The sequence below is a fragment of the Coregonus clupeaformis genome, chromosome 23 (genome assembly GCF_020615455.1).
Source record: "Coregonus clupeaformis isolate EN_2021a chromosome 23, ASM2061545v1, whole genome shotgun sequence".
NCBI classification, from domain to species: domain Eukaryota; kingdom Metazoa; phylum Chordata; class Actinopteri; order Salmoniformes; family Salmonidae; genus Coregonus; species Coregonus clupeaformis.
The window spans coordinates 22415685-22439079 of NC_059214.1; the positions used below are offsets into that span (position 1 = coordinate 22415685).

The following is a 23395-nucleotide window of genomic DNA, read 5'->3' on the forward strand; positions in this document are numbered from 1 at the left end:
CTGCCTGAATGATGGGTCGCCACTGTAAAGCAGTAGAACATTTTAGGTGCTGGTAATCAGCTCCTGTGTGCTCCTGCCCAAGTCAAGCAGTGACTATCTGGAATCATCTTTCACAAAACGTGTGATTATCATGCACCTTGTATCAAGACCTTTTCCAACTCCTCTACCAGTAGCCTACAATGATATTCTGGATGAGCATCCATCCCATCAGGGAATTTGCTGAGATGAAGGTCAGAAAGTGACATTGCAGTGAGGTTTAAAAATAAACGTGAATTATCCAAAAGGACAAAGCCTTGATGAAGGGATTTACAAGCGGAATGTTGTAATTATCTGCCTGTCACTGCATGACGTTCTTATCCATGGCCTGGACAGATTCTGCTTTTATAGCACTAGTAATTGATTTTCTGATTTAGGACTGAGGAGACCTCCTCAAGGTATCATTGTTTCACATCAGTTCATAGAGTTCATACCTTATCCCCAGGCAGAACCCGGTCCCATATTCAGAAAGTGTCTCAGTGTAGTAGTGCTGATCATCTTATTCATGTGATTTAGAAGACACAACTGATCCTAGACCAGTGCTCTTATTAGAGCCACATCGAGACTAGTTTCACTATTAAACCTTTCCATCTTTCTGATGACTCGTTTTATTGAACATTGTGACTCACAATTGGAACCCATGAGCTGTGCTTTAATTAGTCAATAGCAGTAGTTAGCTGAAGAGCCTGAGGACCTGAAGGACCCAGTGATTAACGTCAGGTTTAATGAGATTCCTGTCATAGAGGCCTTTTGGAAAATGCTTAGTGGTGGTTCTGAGGCCGAAAGAGGGAAAGAAATGACTTAACACAATGTTAATCACTTACTAAACATTGACTTTACTGCACTGCTCTGCTAATATTAGCCACATTTTGCCCTGTGGGCTTGTATTAGCCATTGACATCCCTCATCTACACACACATCTCAGCATATTCTGATACAGCTCCGTAATGGATGGACTGTTATAATGACATGTTTTGCAGTCTTTCATTGGTAACCAATTTATACCTTTGATTAGTTGCAACTCACTGCAAATGAAGCGAACAAGCTGTCTAGCCAGTCATTTTTACATCCTTTGGTAACGATAAATGCCTGGCGAGGACTATGTAGCTCAATTGGTAGAGCATGGTGCTTGTAACACCAGGGTAGTGGGTTCGATCCCCGGGACCACCCATACGTACATTTTTTTATGCACACATGACTGTAAGTCGCTTTGGTAAAAGTGTCTGCTAAATGGCATATATTATTAATGAAATGTTCAGTCCATCTACTATTTTGAGCACAACATTCAGGGTGCAATAGTAACTTTTTGTATTGTTTTATAAATGTAGTAGGACTTCACAGTATAAATCACCTTTATCTTGACAGGCCTGTCTCTGTCAAGTCAGAGTGATGTATAGTCATGATTGGCTCCCTATTATCACGTATTGTCCACTTGAGTGAATATGGATGTTTGCTCAATGAGTGTTAACAAAGATTTGTATAACTAAACCAAGATAGGCCAGAGCCTGTCGTTTCCAATGGGAACAAATGAGCCATAGTGGGCAGAATAAGCAAGGAGGGGGGCAGAGCCAAGCATGAGCTAGCGAGATCCTATTGGTGCCTTCTAGCATCATCTGCATATTTCCGTTAGGGAACGCCTACTCTGTGAAGTGCGCGTGTGCAATAACTAAATTGGCCTTTGCACTTCTTCTACATTAGTGCACTCTTTTCATAACATATTCTAGTTTTGGGAACAGAAAACTGTATTGAGATCAAATGTTTAATCAATGAGAACATTTGCAGAAAGTCAGCCAAAATGCATCTCGTTCCATTTTCTCTCACTGCCCGCCAGTGGGCTTCCTCTCACTACCATATTTGGTAGTGAGTGGAAATGCCAAGCGGATGCTTTACATTTATACATCCAGTGAAATATCTGTCTCATTGTTCTATCTGTGGTGTTACTATGTGCTAATTCAAGTTGAAGCAGTTGCAACACTTTAATCATCACATTCAAAGGTGACACCATACCAAATGAAATGCACTCTCATCATCTGTATTATCCTCCTATTGTCAATAGTTCAGTTCATCTACCCCTGCTGCTCACCCCTCCCACTCATCCAATCAATATTCATTATTACCAGTTAATATTCTCAGACAATAGTTGTGCTCCAATGGGAACAAAGCCCCTATGTTCTCTTCCTGTAATATGATCAGCATGAGTCGGTTGTCGGCCTGCTTAATTATGCAACAGAAAGGGTGATCAGCAGCATCCTCAGGACAGCAGACAGTCTCGTCAATAACAGTGTGATAATGATAACTGACTAGGTGGTACTTTACATGTGCCTGATATGCCTCATCAAAACAAGGAAAACAACAGTACCCCCTTCCCCGCATAGGTAAAGGTATATGTAAATAGGGTGTGATTTAAATGGTGAGCTTTGTCCTGCTGTATGAAGTTGTTGTGCTTGTAATTCCTTTTCCAGAATATGTGTAGGCTATTGAGCTAGCAGTGCTTTTGCATCTACATTTGAACCACTCAACAACAATGATGTAGCCAAAATAGACAAGACAACAGACTTGTCCTCATGTATCAATAGAAAATCCCTGCTTCATTGGGCTACGACTGTAAGCTGCTTAACATGCCGGAGGCACTCAGGGGCACTTGGCTATTCTAAGTGAGCTTCCTCCTCCTCCTCTTCCTCCTTCTCCTCAACCCCTCCCAAATCTAATGGGAGCAGGCGGGAAACGTAAAGTTTAATCCAAGGATTTCAACTGGGCTGGAGAAACAGCAGGAGCCACTACTGTCCTGCTACTATCTTAGTGTTGTGAATACTTAGATAGGGCACTTGGCATAGGCCAGTGAATCTGCTGTTGTCACATTTACTTTGCCAAGGAGGGACATTTCTTACCAATCATCAATACTTGTAATTGGAAAATGTACAAACTAACAGTGAAATACAACTCTGACTCATCCTCTGGCTTTAAAACAGAAGTCCAAACTCTTCCACCATTTTAATGTAGTCAACTGGGTGGGACTTCATTGGCTGATCACTCCTGGTGAACTTGTTGGAGTCATGTCCCCTGTAGCTCAGTTGGTAGAGCATGGCGCTTGCAACGCCAGGGTTGTGGGTTCGTTTCCCACGGGGGGGCAGTATGAAAATGTATGCACTCACTAACTGTAAGTCGCTCTGGATAAGAGCGTCTGCTAAATGACTAAAATGTAAAATGTCAATTTAACTCAAGGACCTAACTAAGGCTTCTACTCCTAACCAGGCCTGTCATACTGGATGGTCAACAGCCTTTTGGCTAAACCTCACCGAGGTCTCTGGTATGTATGCTTTTTCTTCTCTCCCTATGGCAGTTTAGTACTGTGGAGAATTGCCTGTTTGGCTGGCTAACATTCCTTTCATAGAGGCCTTTTGGGAAATGCTCAGTGGTGCTTCTGAGCCCGAAAGAGGGAAGGAAGTGACTCAACACATTAATGTGTTAACTACTTACTAAACATTGACTTTACTGCACTGCTCTGCTAATATTAGCTACATTTCGCCCTGTGGGCTTGTATTAGCCATTGATGTCCCTCATCTACACACACACATCTCGGCATATTCTGATACAGCTCCGTAATGAATGGACTCTTATAATGACATGTTTTGCAGTCTTTCATTGGTAACCAATTTGTACGTTTGATTAGTTGCAAATGAAGTGAACAAGTTGTCCAGCCAGTCATTTTTACATCATTTGGTAAAGATAAATGCCTGGCTATGATTTAGTATTCCACTGATGTAAACACAAATAACAAGATGTGACCAATATTGCGCAAGTCTTTCTATCATCCATGTGTCTAATAATTAGTGTTGTTTACTCAGTTCCTGCTTTACTATCTGCAGGCTGGTTGGACTGTCTCCCGAGTTCAATTTAATGAACCTTGATCAGTTAAGAAACAGATGTCTGCACAGATGGCTCTGATTTTGATTATTTTAATTGTACAAGGAATTCTCTCCTTTGATGGAGTATAGCAGTCTGAAATATCACACGGTTGTTTTTTCAATTTTTTTATTTAACCTTTATTTAACTAGGCAAGTCAGTTAAGAACAAATTCTTATTTACAATGACGGCCTACACCGGCCAAACCCGGACGACGCTGGGCCAATTGTCCGCCGCCCTATTGGACTCCCCATCACGGCCGGTTGTGATACAGCCTGGAATCGAACCAGGGGGTCTGTAGTGACGCCTCAAGCACTGAGATGCAGTGCCTTAGACCGCTGAGATGCAGTGCCTTAGACCGCTGAGATGCAGTGCCTTAGACCGCTGAGATGCAGTGCCTTAGACCGCTGAGATGCAGTGCCTTAGACCGCTGAGATGCAGTGCCTTAGACCGCTGAGATGCAGTGCCTTAGACCGCTGAGATGCAGTGCCTTAGACCGCTGCGCCACTCGGAAGTAGTGGAGTTGTAACCATATTAGTCATCCACTCTAATAGAAAACAATCCTACAGTATCCAGGATTTTCCTAGATTCCTTGCCATAGCCAATCACAGAGACCGTTATTGACAAGTCTCCAAACGGATGATTTGGATCAGAACCAGATTCTGGAAGGAAAGCACTGCAGCCCATCTGACATTCTTCAGCTTAGCTGGAGGGTGAAATCATGGTTAGATGGGGTGGGACTGAGTTGTGGTTTCATGTGGGGCTGAGAAGGCATTTTGGTTAGGAGGAGATGGAGGTGGGAGGAAAGCCCAGTTTTCTTGACTTTTCGTGAAGGTGGTGGTGGGGGGGTTATAGTTATACAACAGTGAATATTTGATAGTACGGTTGCCTATTTAGGAATAATCATAAGGAAGCATGATTGTCATCTGCCTAGTGTTCTCCACTAAAGCTGTATGTTTATATGAAGATCCATCCATAAGGCAAAATCAACAAGCACAGCACTTACACAAATGACTGATGATAGGCTGAGAGAAATTGATGATAAAAAGATTGTGGGGGCTGTTTTGTTTGACATTATCGATCATAGTCTGAAGCTGGAAAATCTTATGTGTTATGGCTTTACACCCCCTGCTATATTGTGGATAAAGAGTTACCTGTCTAACAGAACACACAGGGTGTTCGTTAATGGAAGCCTCTCCAACATAATCCAGGTAGAATCTGGAATTCCCCAGGGCAGCTGTCTAGGCCCCTTACTTTTTTCAATCTTTACTAATGACATGCCACTGGCTTTGAGTAAAGCCAGTGTGTCTATGTATGCGGATGATTCAACACTATACACACGTCAGCTACTACAATGACTGAAATGACTGCAACACTTAACAAAGAGCTGCAGTTAGTTTCAGAATGGGTGGCAAGGAATAAGTTAGTCCTAAATATTTCAAAAACTAAAAGCATTGTATTTGGGACAAATCATTCACTAAACCCTAAACCTCAACTAAATCTTGTAATAAATAATGTGGAAATTGAGCAAGTTGAGGTGACTAAACTGCTTGGATTAACCCTGGATTGTAAACTGTCATGGTCAAAACAAATTGATACAACAGTAGCTAAGATGGGGAGAAGTCTGTCCTTAATAAAGCGCAGCTCTGCCTTTTTAACAGCACTATCAACAAGGCAGGTCCTACAGGCCCTAGTTTTGTCGCACCTGGACTACTGTTCAGTCGTGTGGTCAGGTGCCACAGAGGGACTTAGGAAAATTGCAATTGGTTCAGAACAGGGCAGCACGGCTGGCCCTTGGATGTACACAGAGGGCTAACATTAATAATATGCATGTAAATCTCTCCTGGCTCAAAGTGGAGGAGAAATTGACTTCATCACTACTTGTATTTGTGAGAGGTATTGACATGTTGAATGCACCGAGATGTCTGTTTGAACTACTGGCACACAGCTTGGACACCCATGCTTACCCCACAAGACATGCCACCAGAGGTCTCTTCACAGTCCCCAAGTCCAGAACAGACTATGGGAGGTGCACAGTACTAGAGCCATGACTACATGGAACTTTATTCCACATCAAATAACTAATGTAAGCAGTAAAAGTTGATTTAGAAAACAGATAAAAAGACACCTTATGAAACAGCTGGGACTGTGAAGCAACACAAACATAGACACGCATACACACACGATAACATATGCACTATACACACACGCACACATGGATTTTGTGTTGTAGAGTAGGGGCCTGAGGGCACACACTTAATGTGTTGTGAAATCTGTTGTGAATGTATTGTAATGTTTTTTTAAAATTGTATAACTACCTTCATTTTGCTGGACCCCAGGAAGAGTAGCTGCTGCCTTGGAAGGAACTAATGGGGATCCATAATTAATACAAATACAAAAGGATACCTTACACAGTCACATGGCTAATAAAAGGGCATGTGATATGCAATATGTTTTTCCTTGTTTTAGTGAAGAGATGAACATTTAATGTAGTGCAGTGAGTGTTGTATTGAGTGATTCATTTCCATCTTACATTTCTGCAAACCTACGACTGTGCAAATGTTGTTCATAGGTTGCTTACTCATTTCCTGTGCAATTCTCCCAGCTGATGACTAGCGACAGCTGACAGTGTTAGCAAAATAGTTTTAACCTCTTATTCTTATTCACTTCCAGAACAGCACTGCGGTACTTTCAAAGGGTCCAAAATGGTTGGGGACTCAATAATAGTTGTCCTATAGGGGTTTATTGTGGGGTGAGATACTGTGAGGCTGTGGCCTTGTATTTTGGACAGAATGAAGCCCGGTCAAGGTCCTTTTAACTTGCTGCACCATAGATAATATGTTGAACACTCTTTGAAGTGAGCAGTTGAGAGGAAAGAAGGATTTCCTACTAGCCTTTGATCGACAAAAGAAGGCAGGTGTCAGTGTTTGGATGGGACGGTAGTCTCTCTGTTTTGCCTCCCTCTGTCAGTCTGACTCTTGTTTACCTCGTATAGGCCTACAGTGTACTAGTAGAGAAAAGCACAGACTATTCTGTGTTCTTGAACCCAGATCAGATGGCATTGTTCACACATTTCCCTAGGTGCCGTGACAAAGCCTGTAGTTGAACAGATCAGAATAATGAACAGATGAACAGAACCGGCAGGACCCCATTCTGTGTGTGTGTGTGGAGGCATTTCCATAGAAAAGGACCCATGAGCACCAACGTGAAGTTCATAGGAGCATATCAAATTGGGTGTCAAATGACAGCTAAGTATCTATATTTCTGGGAAATGAAGGCATAGATACATTTTTCAAACCATTTTCCATCTTAACCTCTTAAGGATCAGACCCTTCTTTTCAATTTCCGCCTAAAATGACATACCCAAATCTACCTGCCTGTAGCTCAGGACCTGAAGCAAGGATATGCATGTTCTTGGTACCATTTGAAAGGAAACACTTTGAAGTTTGTGGAAATGTGAAATTAATGTAGGAGAACATAACACAATAGATCTGGTAAAAGATAAAACAAACCAAAAAACATACGTTTTCTATTTTTATTTTTGTTGCATCATCTTTGACATGAAAAAGAAAAGCCATACATTAAGATAGGAAGCTGGGGGTAATTTAGATGTTGTCTACAAGAGGGCAAAAGTGTATGTGCACTGTTGCCCTTATGTAGCTCCCTTCAAGAATGAGGGAGCTACATGACATTTAGTATGAAGTCACCCAGTTGTCCAGCACGAGTTTGCCCAAATGGCCTCCAAGTGGCTGAATTATAGAGAACATACAAAAATGCTATGGTAATAAATAAATACAAATTTACACACTCCCAGGAATGTCATACATGATGGATCATTAGCCTCCCTACTTAAAAGGTACCAACAGGAGACGCGACGAGAATGCTGATGCAATCCCTCCCAACACAGATAAGGGCTGAGTTAGCAGCCAACACTGATCTAATGTCATAAGTGAACACACCACAAACCCCACACAAAGTGAAGAAAAAATAATTATATATATATATATATATATATATATAACGAACTTGACTGGGTGAAACAAGGTGTAGCGTTTATATTATGTCTAAATGTTTTGTTGCAAGTAGAACGAGTCGGAATTCAGGCGAAACGCTGTATACAACATGGATCGTGTTAGGATATAAAAATTGATTTGATCAAACAAAACAACTCTACATTTTATCTCTGGGATGTTCAGGATGAAAAATCAGAGCAAGATTACTGAATATAAGTACATTATTTACCTTCAGAGGTGAATGTACCAAACCAGTTGCCTTGATAAAAGTGTTTTGTTGTTGTGCACTATCTTCAAACAATAGCATGGTATTTTTTCGCTGTAATAGCTACTGTAAATTGGACATTGCAGTTAGATTAACAATCATCTAAGCGTTCTGCCCATATAGGACATGTATATGTCCGTGAAAATGTGCTTTTGTTTACAAAGTCATTGTAGTCACATTATCCGTATTGAGCAACAGGTTAAACATTTGGCATAAGTAAAGGCTTTGATTTCTGGATCGAAAAGGGGTCTTAGAAAACATTTACCAGAAAAAGTCTTAAGGGGAACAGCACCCACTGATTTGGCCTCATGTTTTGTCTTGCTCCTCAAGAAATGCTGGCGGCCATGACAGAAGCCAAATGTGAGTTGGCTTGGGGGTGTGGTTTGATGTGGGTGTTTCTTGGGTGTGTCCTTGCCACCACCAAGACACACCCATCTGTCAGAACATTGCCTGTAGCTGTTTCCCCCCAACTAAATCACAACAAACAAACCCTACTGCAGGTTGAGTTCAATAACTACAGGCAGATGTGTGGTCAGATGCTGGAGAAAGCTTTGAATAGGTCAGTAGCCTACATAGTAATATGAGAAGAATGCAATTTATGTAGATCAAATAAAAACATCTAATCATTTTATTTGTCACATGCTTTGTAAACAACCGGTGTAGACTGAAAGTGAAATGCTAACGTACAGACCTTTCCCAACAATGCAGAGAGAAAAATATAAAAATAATCTAAAAATAATAACACGAGGAGGAATAAATACTATATTAACAAGGAACAAGATATTCTAAACTAAGTGTTTTAATAACTTTCAAATGTAGTAACAGGTCCATGTAGAATAAACAACCATTTACATAATACCATAGAAGCAGTGTTCTGCTAATATAACAATGTGCACCTTACATTCCCAGCCGATGCAGATACTGTGCCTATCTGCATTTTGTCTGGTGGTAATGGGGCTACCTTGGCAAACATGTCAGAGTGGTCATACCTTCCTGTGTGGTGTCCCGTATACAACAGGGGTTCCCTGATCCTGGTGTAGAATACACAGGGTTTCTCCCTCCCCATGTTGACTGATATAATTCAATTAAATAATAAAAAAAGACAATACAAGTAAAAGTTGTGTCTAGTAACATTTTAATGCTGAGTGCCAGGTCTCCTTTCAGAGACATCAGTATCAAGTCCATCTGTCAGTCTGGACTTCATCACATCACCTTGCAAGTCTCCATGTGCTGACTACATAGATGTTTCTGTGAACACATACACACAGTCACTGTTCTATTACCAATGGCAGTTAGGATACGTGATATCTGACACACAAACATATACTATGTTGAAGTTTGAACAAGTCAGACTAAACCTACCAAATTTTTGTTCTCCCAATTGACGACCGTTGGTGAGCATGAGCAGGCAAGATGTGAGGCTGGAGGTGAGGTCGTTGCCAGAGCCCCATTGATGGGCATAGCAGCGTAGATCAGCTCCTGGCCCCTCATCAAAGACACTGGTCGGGCACACACACACACACACACAGCACTGATTACATTGTCAATGGTAGTTATGATTAGGCTGGTGGAACCAACCTGACCGCTGCTTTCAACTTTCTATTTCACTTCAGATATCATAAAATGTGAAGTGAAATAGAATGGTGAACACAGCGCTAAGGCTGGTTCCACCAGGCTAGGTTATGCCCTGGACATGATATGCATCTTAGAAGTAGAAAATAAGCAACAAAGAGACCGTATCAAGAAACGGATTAAACAGCATGATCATTCCACAGGTGCACCTTGTGCTGGGGACAATAAAAGGCCACGCTAAAATGTGCAGTTTTGTCACACGACACAATGCCACAAATGGGGAGCGTTTTGCCAAGTTTTGAGGGATAGTGCAATTGGCATGCTGACTGCAGGAATGTCCACCAGAGCTGTTGCCAGAGAATTGAATGTTAATTTCTCTACCATAAGCCGCCTCAATGTCATTTTAGAGAATTTGGCAGTACATCCAACCGGCCTCACAACCGCAGACCATGTGTAACCACGCCAGCCCTCCACTTCTGCTTTCTTCACCTGCGGGATCGTCTGAGACCAGCCACCCGGACAGCTGATGAAACTGAGGAGTATTTTGGTCTGTAATAAAGCCCTTTTGTGGGGAAAAACCCATTCTGATTGACTGGGCCTGGCTCCCCAGTCATCTGAAATCCATAGATTAGGGCCTAATGAATTTATTTCCATTGACTGATTTCCTTATATGAACTGTAACTCAGTAAAATCATTGAAATTGTTGCATGTTGCGTTTATATTTTTGTTCAGTGTATATGTATATTTTGTTTGTATGTGTTGTGTTTTAGTTGAGATTATTCTTTACAGAGTCAAGTATATTTGTCCAGGCCTCAGTTGTTCCTTGACTAGCACCATTCATTCTCGCTATTGATAATTCTAATGTTATAACTTCCAATATTATCTTTATCCACTGGCGAATTGGGAGAGAGTGGGGTGATTGCCATCGAAGAGCCAACATCTTTTTTTTTGCGGCAGTGCTGCTTGCCAGTACTAATCATATCTGATTGATTGAGAGATTCAAGGAGCGATCATCGTTAAGTAACATAGCAGATGCAACGCATTGAATATTTACATTCATGCATTTAACTACAGGGAACTCCCACATCATATGAAGGAATGAGCCTACCTGATTTAGAGACACAGTGAACAGTAGGGATTTGGGGCCAATTTCATCATAAAACATTTCTTGGTGTTAAATACAGTCTGTGAACAAACTTAAAATGTATAAATTGATGGTTCAGATTACGGGATGCCAAGGTCATATTTGTCCATATTCTGTTCCAGTTAAAGGATTGTTTAGATTCACTTAGACCTGTTGAAAAAAATATTTTTTAATGGCTAGCTCAGAATATGAGCATTCCAAAAGTAGTTTTTATATTATAGAGATCAGTCTGTTCGGGAGCCCAGATAATTTATTTATAAATCCCATCGTTGGATGGTTGGGTTTCCCAAGGGACTCCATAGGCCAGAATTATCCTACTATTTTATCAAGCTGGGTGTTTTTTAAAACAGCTTTTCGCATTTCAAAAAACAAACATTACCTGTCGTTGTTGATGAAGCCATCTGTGTCATCAGGGCAGTAACTTGGGTTACTATCAGAGGCCTCATGATGACGTGTCCTTTTCATACTAGTCGAGGGAGACTCTGACAACAACGGAGGAGGTGTCACAAGGGTACTTGTCGCATTACACTTTTATTCTGAGGTATTGCCTGACAAGCTGTGGATATAGCAAAGTGGACAGTAAATTAAATTATTTAAAAGTGAAACTGAGTCAAAGCGTAATTCCGTTACTGTGGAATTGTGTGCGTGTGTGTGGGAGGGCTTTTTCTGGATGGATCAACAGGCCCAGCAAGACTCACGGCTGTCTGTGCTTGTTCCAGTACCATAATCAACAGCACCACAGCAAGCAGCACTCCATCTTACTTCCCCATCGTTATCTTACATTTTACATTTTAGTCATTTAGCAGACGCTCTTATCCAGAGCGACTTACAGGAGCAATTAGGGTTAAGTGCCTTGCTTAAGGGCACATCGACAGATTTTTCACCTAGTCGGCTCGGGGATTAGAACCAGTGACCTTTCGGTTACTGGCACAACGCTCTTACCCACTAAGCTACCTGCTGCCCATGACAGGGATTTTGGCTGAAAACTGTGATGCTTTTTTCCGTATAGCCTACAGTCACAGTAAGTGACTCCTGTACAATAAATAAACGTGTCTACTAGTAGGCATATCTCTTCATGTTAATAGGCCTAAAACATTACTTTTTTTAGAGGAGATCAATCTGAGTCTCAACATTAAGACTTGGTCTGTTTTTGTATATGGCTAATCATGCACTCTTCCTTTGTGCAGCTCTAGTGAAGGAAATGCAAATACGTGACTTAACATCAATGGTAAAGCACTGCATCGTTCACTTTTTATTTGTTTCTTTTGTCCTTGGGTGTCTGATTTGGCTAATAAAGTCTGTCCCATTAAGGGGATTTAACGATCACATTTTATAATGGACCTATTGGATTGGACAACCTTGGAGATGGCAGTGTTCAGTAAACAGTTAACATCTTTTCAACAGCTGGAGATAAGAGCGATAGTATTTACACAGATTTATTACTGTCCTCTGTCAATCCACGACACAGGAAAAAGATGATGGTTTGACTGTAATCAGATTTTATTGAAGGGTATGATTTATTGTAGCTCCGTAGAGTCTAATCGCTTCTGCAACATGCTTTTTGTGATTTTAGCTGATGTTGTCTTTTTGGTATTTTGATTGGTTTTAAACTGAGGAAATACAATGTTTTGGACATTAAAATGCTGACAAGTTGAGATTGTCATAGAAAATTCTGATTTTCAATGTCATTGATTTTTGGTTGCACCTCGACTCACATTGGTTGACAGCCCTACACTTCTTTCCTGAGGTGAGATTGTCTTAAAGACATGCAGTTTTTTCTGTATAGTGTTTTTAATAAAAATTCTAATACAAATATTAGAAAAAATATTTTGGGATGTTACCTTTTTCAGTGTAAATTTAGAACGACTAAAACCAGATATAAGTATGTACAAAAGATAATGGACCTATATATTTCTAAGTAAGATAATCTTTGAGAACTAACATTCACCAAAATAAAAACTAGGCAGTCAGGGAGAATCTAAAATTCAGAACATTATGCATTCAGGAGTATTTTTGTCATGGAATTGGGCACCTATTGATTGTGTTATAATGTTTGAGTCACTCAGATAGCATAAGAACACGGCATAAGCATGGCAAAATTTGTAGAATTGCAGGAAATTAGATTTTAAACAGATATATATTATTTTTTGGACCCATGGCAAAATGTGTGGCGTTACAGGAAATGTGCTTTAATACAGCAAAAAATGATCTCCACGCCCACCACCTAAACCCCATTTTAATCCAGAAAAAAACCTGGAACTATGTGAGGACAAACTCCAACGATTGGTGAAGAGGACTAGCCATGACTTTTCTGATTTGTTTCTCAATCGGTTTCTTATTTGTCAGTGTAAATGCCTCCATAAAACAGTAAGGCTGCTTTATTTTTGGCAAAAGATCTGATATGATTGGTCAAAAGAAGATCAGAATTTGGCTGCCTGTGTAAACGCAGCCAATGAGAATTGCATGCAAAGGGATTCTTGGGATTTTTGACATGCTGTGTTATCAATGGTCTTTGTTTGGTGACATTTCTGCTCTCCATTAAAATAACCCAGAGCTAAACCCTGCTGGGAAACTGATGTTTGACTAGAGTCTGTTACCAATCTGCTAGACACAAGTATCATTCATTATCCCTGTTTGGAGCTGGAGGCATTCTTTAGACCAGTGGCACAAACTGTACAAAAGTGACAATGTGACTCAAACACAGGCCACATTACAAAATCATACAACCTCAAACAGGAAGCAGCTATTTGAAATGTAATCATTTTATGTTTTTCCCTGAATCAAGCTAATACCTATAATTTTTGTGAGAAGTTGAGCTACAAGGATAGGGCTGACTCAATTTCAGGGCAACTTCCCCTTTAAGCTAAACATATCATAACTAAGCTAAGCGCATGATGTGCTGGTCAACAGTTCACAGTACAGAGGAAATGCTGACTTCTGTTGTTGCAGAAACATTAGCCTATTCAATCAGCTCACAACTTCTGTCTCCAGACTAGCCTCCAAATAGTGGCCAAATATATAATCATTCAAATGGTCATATGTCTACTGAGTGCATTGCATACCAACTTAAAAAGAGAAGCTAACAAATTATTATAATTTCTTAACTCAAAATGTCACATCTTTACAGTGTTTTAGCAGTGAATTTTGTGACAAAACATTTCTAGGTGTGTGTTGTCTGTTTGTAGTGTAGGGTGGCCATGTTTTTGGAGTGTTAGTAAACTATTGTGGTCTTGGTGGTCCTTTGTTGCTCAGTTGGTAGAGCATGGCGCTTGCACGGCCAGGGTTGTTGGTTTGGTTCCTGGGGCAACCCATATGTAAATGTAGGCACACATGACTAAGTCGCTGTGGATAAAATTGTCTGCTAAATGGCATACAGTGCCTTTTTGAGAAAGTATTCATACCACATGACTTATTCCACATTTTGTTGTATTACAGCCTGAATTCAAAATGGATTAAATTGTTTTTTCTCTCTCACCCATCTACACACAATACCTCTTAATGACAAAGTGCAGACATGTTCTTAGAAATTGTTGCACATTTATTGATAAATGCATAAATGTCTCATTTACATAAGTATTCACACCCCTGAGTCAATACTTTGTAGAAGCACCTTTGGCAGCGAGTCTTTCTGGGGACGTCTCTAAGAGCTTTTCACATTGTGCAACATTTGCCCATGTATTCTTAAAAAAATTATTCAAGCTCTTGGTTTTTTATCATTGCTAGACAACCATTTTCAGATTTTGCCATAGATTTTCTAGTAGATTTAAGACAAAACTGTAACTCGGCCACTCAGAAACATTCACTGTCTTCTTGGTAAGCAACTCCAATGTAGATTTGGCCTTGTGTTTTAGGTTATTCTCCTGCTGAAAGGTGAATTAATCTCCCAGTGTCTGGTGAAAGCAGACTGAACCAGGTTTTCCTCTAGGATTTTACCTGTGCTTAACTCCATTCCGTTTATTTTTCTATCCTGAAAAACTCCCCAGTCCTTAACGATTACAAGCATACCCATAACTTGATGCACCCACCACTATGCTTGAAAATATGGAGAGTGGTACTCTGTAATGTGTTATATTGGATTTGCCCCAAACACAACACTTTGTATTCAGGACTAAAGTTAATTGCTTTGCCACATTTTTATGCAGTATTACTTGACTAGAGTCTGTTACCAATCTGCTAGACACAAGTATCATTCATTATCCCTGCTTGGAGCTGGAGGCATTCTTTAGACCAGTGGCACAAACTGTACAAAAGTGACAATGTGACTCAAACACAGGCCACATTACAAAATCATACAAACATAATGCAAGTTTTTGAATATTTTTATTCTATACAGTCTTTCTTCTTTTTACTCTGTCAATTAGGTTAGTATTGTGGAGTAACTACAATGTTGTTGATCCATCCTCAGTTTTCTCCTATCACAGCCATTAAACTCTGGAACTGTTTTAAAGTCACCATTGGCCTCATGGTGAAATCCTTGAGCGGTTTCCTTCCTCTCCGGCAACTGAGTTAGGAAGGACGCCTGTATCTTTGCAGTGACTGGGTGTATTGACACACCATCCAAAGTGTAATTAATAACTTCACCATGCTCAAAGGGATATTCAATGTATTTTTATTTGTATTTATTTATTTAACCCATCTACCAATAAGTTCCCTTCTTTGCGTGGCATTGGAAAACCTCCCTGGTCTTTGTGGTTGAATCTGTGTTTGAAATTCACTGCTAGACTGAGGGACCTTACATATAATTGTATGTGTGGGGTACAGAGATGAGGTAGTCATTCAAAAATTATGTTAAACACTATTATTGCAGTCCATGCAAATTATTATGTGACTTGTTAAGCACATTTTTACACCTGGACTTATTTAGGCTTGCCATAACAAAGGGGTTGAGTACTTATTTATTATACAATTTGTACAAATAAAAAATAACATCATTCCACTTTGACATTATGGGGTATTGCGTGTGCCAGTGACTAAGAAAAATCACAATTTAATTCATGTTAAATTCAGGCTGTAACACAACAAAATGTGGAAAAAGTCAAGTGGTGTGAATACTTTCAGAAGACACTGTATATTATATACTGAACAAAAATGTAAATGCAACATGTAAAGACTTGGTCCATTTTTCATGAGGCTCCCGAGTGGCGCAGCTGTCTAAGGCGCTGCATCTCAGTACTTGAGGCGTCACTACAGACCCCTTGGTTCGATTCCAGGCAGTATCACAAACGGCCATGATTGGGAGTCCCATAGGGCGGCGCACAATTGGCCCAGCGTTGTCCGGGTTTGGCCAGTGTAGGCTGTCATTGTAAATAAGAATTTGTTCTTAACTGACTTGCCTAGTTAAATAAAGGTAAAAAATAAATCAAATAAAAATGAGCTGAAGTAAAAAATCCCAGAAATGTCCCATACGCACAAAAAGCTTATTTCGCTGACATTTTGTGTACAAATTTGTTAACATCCTTGTTAGTGAGCATTTCTCCTTTGCCAAGATAATCCATCCACCTGACAGGTGTAGCATATCAAGAAACGGATTAAACAGCATGATCATTACACAGGTGCACAGAATGCCACAGATGTCTCACGTTTTGAGGGAGCATGCAATTGGCATGCCGACTGCAGGAATGTCCAGATACTAACTGGTTTTCTGATCCACACTCCTACCTTCATTTTGCATATCTGTATTCCCAGTTATGTGAAATCCATAGATTAGGGCCTAATGAATTTATTTCAATTGACTGATTTCCTTATATGAACTGTAACTCAGTCAAATCTTTGAAATTGTTGCATGTTGCGTTTTATATTTTTGTTCAGTGTATATTTTTTTACATATTGTTGTACAGAAGGCGATGTGCCAGGTCCTCTCTGTGCCCAGAGCATGATAGTCACAGTGACAGGATTTAAGAGATTAAACTCATTACTAATCAAGTCCAGGAAGGAGAGCTTCCAACATGCACTGTTGTGACATCTAATGCTGCTTTTTGTAGCTGTCTGTTGCCACGCCATCTAGACGGGGATAGACAGCACATCACCTGTATGTTATTCACTCTATGCACTGCACTGGTGGTGTTTTCCTTCTTCTTCACATTACCATGAAATAGGCCGATACTCTCCATGTCTTCTTCCTAGACCAATGAAGAGGAAGGGATCTGTTAGAAAGCCATACTTTTATGAATGGGCTCAGGGTTTGTCTGGGCTTAGTTCCTAGTTAGTTAAAGACTGGGGCTGGTAACGTGCTAAATGGATCTGAGTTATAGATCGGACTGTGTGTGTAGTACAGTATGTTCGTGTGAGAGAGAGTGTGGGGGTGGGGTGAGACCAGGCTTCAGATGTATCCTGTTGTTGAAATAAGGAATCCTCCTGAATCAGCTCTTTCCTGTAAGAACTAGGCCTACACTCACTACGGTAACTATAGAGGAAGGTTACACAGAGAGAAAGTGTTGATCAGGCCAGACGTACTAATAATCATACCCTGTGTGAGGAAGCAGCATGGAAACTAGTCCACTGATTCTACCCTATCAGCATGTCTTTTTACACAGGTAGTTATTCGGCAGGTAGCCTAACGGTTAAGAGCGTTTGGCCGGTAACTGAAAGGTTGTTGGTAGCTGAAAGGTTGCTGGTTCGAATCCCCGAGCCGACTAGGTGTAAAATCTGTCGAGGGTCTGTGTCTCAGGATATGTCTGGGATAGGGCTGTTGCGGTGACCGTATTACCGGTGGTCACGAGTCATGAATGAAGTAAAATTCCACATGACCTTTTAGTCACTGTAATTAGGCTTCTCCAAGCTCTGATAATGCTGCTGGTCATTAGTAGCCTACCAAACTTGCTAACTGCCTGGTATTCAGCACTCTATTGTCCCGCTAATCACTCTGACATCAATGCAAAATCTCTTCGAAAATCTAATCAAACACTTCATGAGAGCCCATGAGCTCATGTTGGGCAACATTTCTATAGGCTATGCAATTGCGGGAGAAAACAGTGATGGCCGCTATAGGCTAGGCCTACTATATTTATTTCTCAACTTTCCTAATATTAAGCACATTGCTTATATCTACAACATGAGTATAGCCTACCTGGCTGGCATGAAAATTAACCACGGGGAAAAATGTCCTCCATTCGCTATTTACAGTGGGGAGAACAAGTATTTGATACACTGCCGATTTTGCAGGTTTTCCTACTTACAAAGCATGTAGAGGTCTGTCATTTTTATCATAGGTACACTTCAACTGTGAGAGACGGAATCTAAAACAAAAATCCAGAAAATCACATTGTATGATTTTTAGGTAATTAATTTGCATTTTATTGCATGACATAAGTATTTGATCACCTACCAACCAGTAAGAATTCCGGCTCTCACAGACCTGTTAGACCTGCACAAGGCTGGGATGGGCTACAGGACAATAGGCAAGCAGCTTGGTGAGAAGGCAACAACTGTTGGCGCAATTATTAGAAAATGGAAGAAGTTCAAGATGACGGTCAATCACCGCCGGTCTGGGGCTCCATGCAAGATCTCACCTCGTGGGGCATCAATGATCATGAGGAAGGTGAGGGATCAGCCCAGAACTACACGGCAGGACCTGGTCAATGACCTGAAGAGAGCTGGGATCACAGTCTCAAAGAAAACCATTAGTAACACACTACGCCGTCATGGATTAAAATCCTGCAGCGCACGCAAGGTCCCCCTGCTCAAGCCAGCGCATGTCCAGGCCCGTCTGAAGTTTGCCAATGACCATCTGGATGATCCAGAGGAGGAATGGGAGAAGGTCATGTGGTCTGATGAGACAAAAATAGAGCTTTTTGGTCTAAACTCCACTCGCCGTGGTTGGAGGAAGAAGAAGGATGAGTACAACCCCAAGAACACCATCCCAACCATGAAGCATGTAGGTGGAAACATCATTCTTTGGGGATGCTTTTCTGCAAAAGGGACAGGACGACTGCACCGTATTGAGGGGAGGATGGATGGGGCCATGTATCGCGAGATCTTGGCCAACAACCTCTTTCCCTCAGTAAGAGCATTGAAGATGGGTCGTGGCTGGGTCTTCCAGCATGACAACGACCCGAAACACACAGCCAGGGCAACTATGGAGTGGCTCCGTAAGAAGCATCTCAAGGTCCTGGAGTGGCCTAGCCAGTCTCCAGACCTGAACCCAATAGAAAATCTTTGGAGAGTGCTGAAAGTCCCTATTGCCCAGCGACAGCCCTGAAACCTGAAGGATCTGGAGAAGGTCTGTATGGAGGAGTGGGCCAAAATCCCTGCTGCAGTGTGTGCAAACCTGGTCAAGACCTACAGGAAACGTATGATCTCTGTAATTGCAAACAAAGGTTTCTGTACCAAATATTAAGTTCTGATTTTCTGATGTATCAAATACTTATGTCATGCAATAAAATGCAAATTAATTACTTAAAAATCATACAATGTGATTTTCTGAGTTTTTGTTTTAGATTCCGTCTCTCACAGTTGAAGTGTACCTATGATAAAAATTACAGACCTCTACATGCTTTGTAAGTAGGAAAACCTGCAAAATCAGCAGTGTATCAAATACTTGTTCTCCCCACTGTAAGTGCATAGATGACATGTATTTTCTCCCGCTGCCCCTGTTTCGATACAGGTGCATGATAATGGTCCATTCTAAATCAAAACAAATGTCACACATACATTTTTTAGTATATGTAAAGACAAGATTAAATCAAGAATAGTCTGATGGGTGACAATATTAGCCTATCACTAGTGAATTATATATTATCACTTGTGAATGATGCCCAGCATAAGAAACAATGCCTTTTTTTGCGAAATGTTCGAATCATTTTCACACACCTCATGTAGCCTAGCACATAGGCCTATATGTTTTAATAAGGTTTGTATCACAACTAAAGTGGCCAAATAACTTATTAAATTAAGCACATTAATCTGCTTTACAAGGGGTGTAAAGCCTAACTGGCATATATAAGTGGCGCGTGAGTTTCAAGTTTGGGGAAGATAATTTTCACCATAAAAATGCACCTTTATAATAACCGCATAATTGCATTTGCGGTCACTTTTGCTGATGGTGTTTTCTGCTAATGGAACATTCACGCTTATAGCCTACTACCATGTGCGCATTGCTGCTCTTATAATGTGAAGAAATAGCCTAATAGTTAATCAACATTTTAAGCTAAACGTTCTGATCTGTTGCGTCAGCCACATTGAATAAAAAAGGTTTTTTGATGCTAGTGGTTGTATTAATTTGGGATCTATCGCATCCCACAACTGTCCCAGACTATGTTTTGGAATATTTATTTCTCGCACAGAATAGAATAGGTCGACTTTTGTACTATGGGGGATAGTAGAGTGACATAGGCTAGTGCTTTTGCTGTTCGTTAGGCCTACTCATATTGTTAGCTGATGTAAAGTAAATGTGGACAGTTCTTCCAATATCTTCAATATGTACCTCGGAATTGGATAAGGAAGCGCGCAGTTGCGTCCCGGATGTGTCTGTCTTAATTTATAGCCTGTGAGAAAGACCCGATCACGTGACGGAGAGCCATGTGAGTGAGAGACGCTTTGGATTGCACAGCACACTCAGGGAGAAGGGCACAATGCAGCACTCTGGGCCGCAAAAGGCATGGATTTTTTTAGGGTGCATTACGGCCACAAAAGGGATGCCGCCGTGAAATACGAGGCATTATCTAGTGCTTGTCAAATTGTGAATGAGAGACTATTGGAGTGTGTACAGCCTGCGCAAAAAAACAAAGCAGAGCTCATGCCTTTCAAGCGACTTTTTTCAAGTCATCATTAGTCTCATCGTGCAGCCTTACAATGTATTAAAAATCAAAACATATATAGCCCAATGTTTGTAGAACAACAAGTTACATTAATAACTTTAAATTAAGCATATAGGAGTCCCTATTTCTTTGTTAACCGCTCAACACAGAATAGCCGCATGTGCGCACTCCCTCAAATTGTTTGGATAAAATATTTATATTTTATTCAGCTTTGTTCAATTCTATTCTTCATACTATAAAATAATATAAAATAATGCCACGGAATGATAAGCAAATCTTGTCTGCTAAATGAACTAGTGTATCCCACAGCCATTTGGCATAGCCACATCAGGCCCTAACATAAGGACAACTCAGAGTATGCTATTCTTTTCTTCTGTAATAGACTACATTTTCTTCATATCATGCTTCTTTAGACCTGTCTAAAATAAATAATGGATTTATTGTGAAGGTGTAGGCTATATTACATGGATTTATTAGACTTTTAAAAATGGCTTATAGGCTATGTGTGGAAGCCAGGAGATGCTAAATGTGTTTATGTTAATTAATAGTCAATTACCGTGAGACCGACAGTTATTTGCTTGACAATCACCTGCTGACGAAATTTCGTGACCGCCACAGCCCTAGTCTGGGATATTTTTTTAAATTACAATTCACACATTTGTATAATACACACTTGTGCATGTGTGAAATAGGACAGATGTAAGCACCCACCAAATTATTACCTAATTCAACTAGATGTAGGCCTACCAGTCGTCTGTTTCTGTCTTTGGTTTCAGCCACTTCAGAGGAATAGACTCCTATTATGTGTAACGCTGCCTGCTGTGAGAAAGAAAATGAAACCCAGAAATCCCGCTCTGGTCCTCAGGGTCCAATTAACCTAAGCAGTGTGTCCCTCTCCCTCAGCCTACGCTAGATCAATACTGAGGCAGGGTGACAGCTAGCTCACACAATGACTCTGCACTTATACAATACTGAGGTGTCAGCCTGCCTGGAACTATGGACAGACTGATGAGGGCCAGGAGCTTTTTGTTTGTCTGGTCAGCTGAAGATGGATCAGCCTTGTTTGTATGGAATCTCTTACAGTATGATGACTTGGATGATGTAACCATTGCATATCATCAGATGATAATAGTGACTGTTCATTCCATATCCATTCAAAACATATCTAGGCCTAACAATTGTAAGAGGCTATGTTACATCCTAGACTAGTTTGCGTTCCAGGTCCTGGTCCTGCATCTTGTATTGATTTGGTATCCCCACCCAATTTGGCGTCATTAACTAATTTATCATAATGGTAATTAGATGCAGGGGGATTTATGTTGCCTGTGGGACCTGGGATGGCTAGTTTTCCCGCTGCAGTCGAGACGCTGATTACTGTCATGAATTAACTGAACACATGGCGATCTGCCACACAACAGATCTGGATCATATACAAGGCTGAGTGGACAAGAAATGTTAATTGGGTGTCCTGTGTCTGTTCTCGTCTTTGTCTGTGAGACAAGGGCGATGGAAAAACCCCAGGCATGTATCACTGAGCCAATTATACTGGGTGAGTTTACTCTTTGGCTGGGTGAGAGACCGAGACATGCAGAGTGGTGATAGGAGGCCAGACACCACTGCACTGCTGGGTGGAATATGAGTGAAATACAGAGCCGAGCAGAATTGAGATGTCACCCTTCTCACCATAACAAACATCATAATTAAAGAGATTCTCTGGTACATTTGTATACTTTTTAGCCAGTAGTTCTGAAAGTAGTGCTCACAAGCAAAAAGTCTTCCCCGAATATTGCGTACTATGTCATATACTGTGGGGTCCGAAATGATTGACACCCTTGATAAAGATGAGCAATAATAACTGTATAAAATAAATAATTCAAATACTGAGCTATACTGTAGAGAGAATGCCAAGAGTGTGCAAAGCTGTCATCAAGGCAAAGGGTGGCTACTTTGAAGAAACTCAAATTTAAAAAAAAAAAGTTTTTCGGTTACTACATGATTCCATATGTTATTTCATAGTTTTGATGACTTCACTACTATTCTACAATATAGAAAATAGTAAAAATAAAGAAAAACCCTGGAATGAGTACAGTGGCTTGCGAAAGTATTCACCCCCCTTAGCATTTTTTCTATTTTGCTGCCTTACAACCTGGAATTAAAATTGATTTTTTTGGGGGGTTGCATCATTTGATTTACACAACATGCCTACCACTTTGAAGATGCAAAATATTTTTTATTGTGAAACAAACAACAAATAAGTCAAAAAAACAGAACTTTAGCGTGCATAACTATTCACCCCCCCAAAGTCAATACTTTGTAGAGTCACCTTTTGCAGCAATTACAGCTGCAAGTCTCTTGGGGTATGTCTCTATAAGCTTGGCACATCTAGCCACTGGGATTATTGCCCATTCTTCAAGGCAAAACTGCTCCTGTTCCTTCAAGTTGGATGGGTCCTGCTGGTGTACAGCAATCTTTATGTCATACCACAGATTCTCAATTGGACTGAGGTCTGGGCTTTGACTAGGCCATTCCAAGACATTTAAATGTTTCCCCTTAAACCACTCAGGTGTTGCTTTAGCAGTATGCTTAGGGTCATTGTCCTGCTGGAAGGTGAACCTCCGTCCCAGTCTCAAATCTCAGGAAGACTGAAACAGGTTTCCCTCAAGAATTTCCCTGTATTTAACGCAATCCATCATTCCTTCAATTCTGA

The 23395-nt window shown here is 40.7% G+C and overlaps 1 protein-coding gene across 6 annotated transcripts in view; it reads left to right on the plus strand.

The window, feature by feature from the left end:
* Positions 1 to 23395, plus strand: part of osbpl6 (oxysterol binding protein-like 6) — a 74030-nt gene that overhangs the window by 2673 nt on the left and 47962 nt on the right. The window contains exon 2 of one of the 6 annotated variants that reach the window (XM_041844273.2): positions 3289 to 3343. The exons of the other annotated variants lie outside the window; for them this stretch is intronic. The gene's annotated coding sequence lies outside the window, so the exon portion shown is untranslated. The remainder of the gene's footprint in view (positions 1 to 3288; positions 3344 to 23395) is intronic. 6 annotated transcript variants of the gene reach the window in all.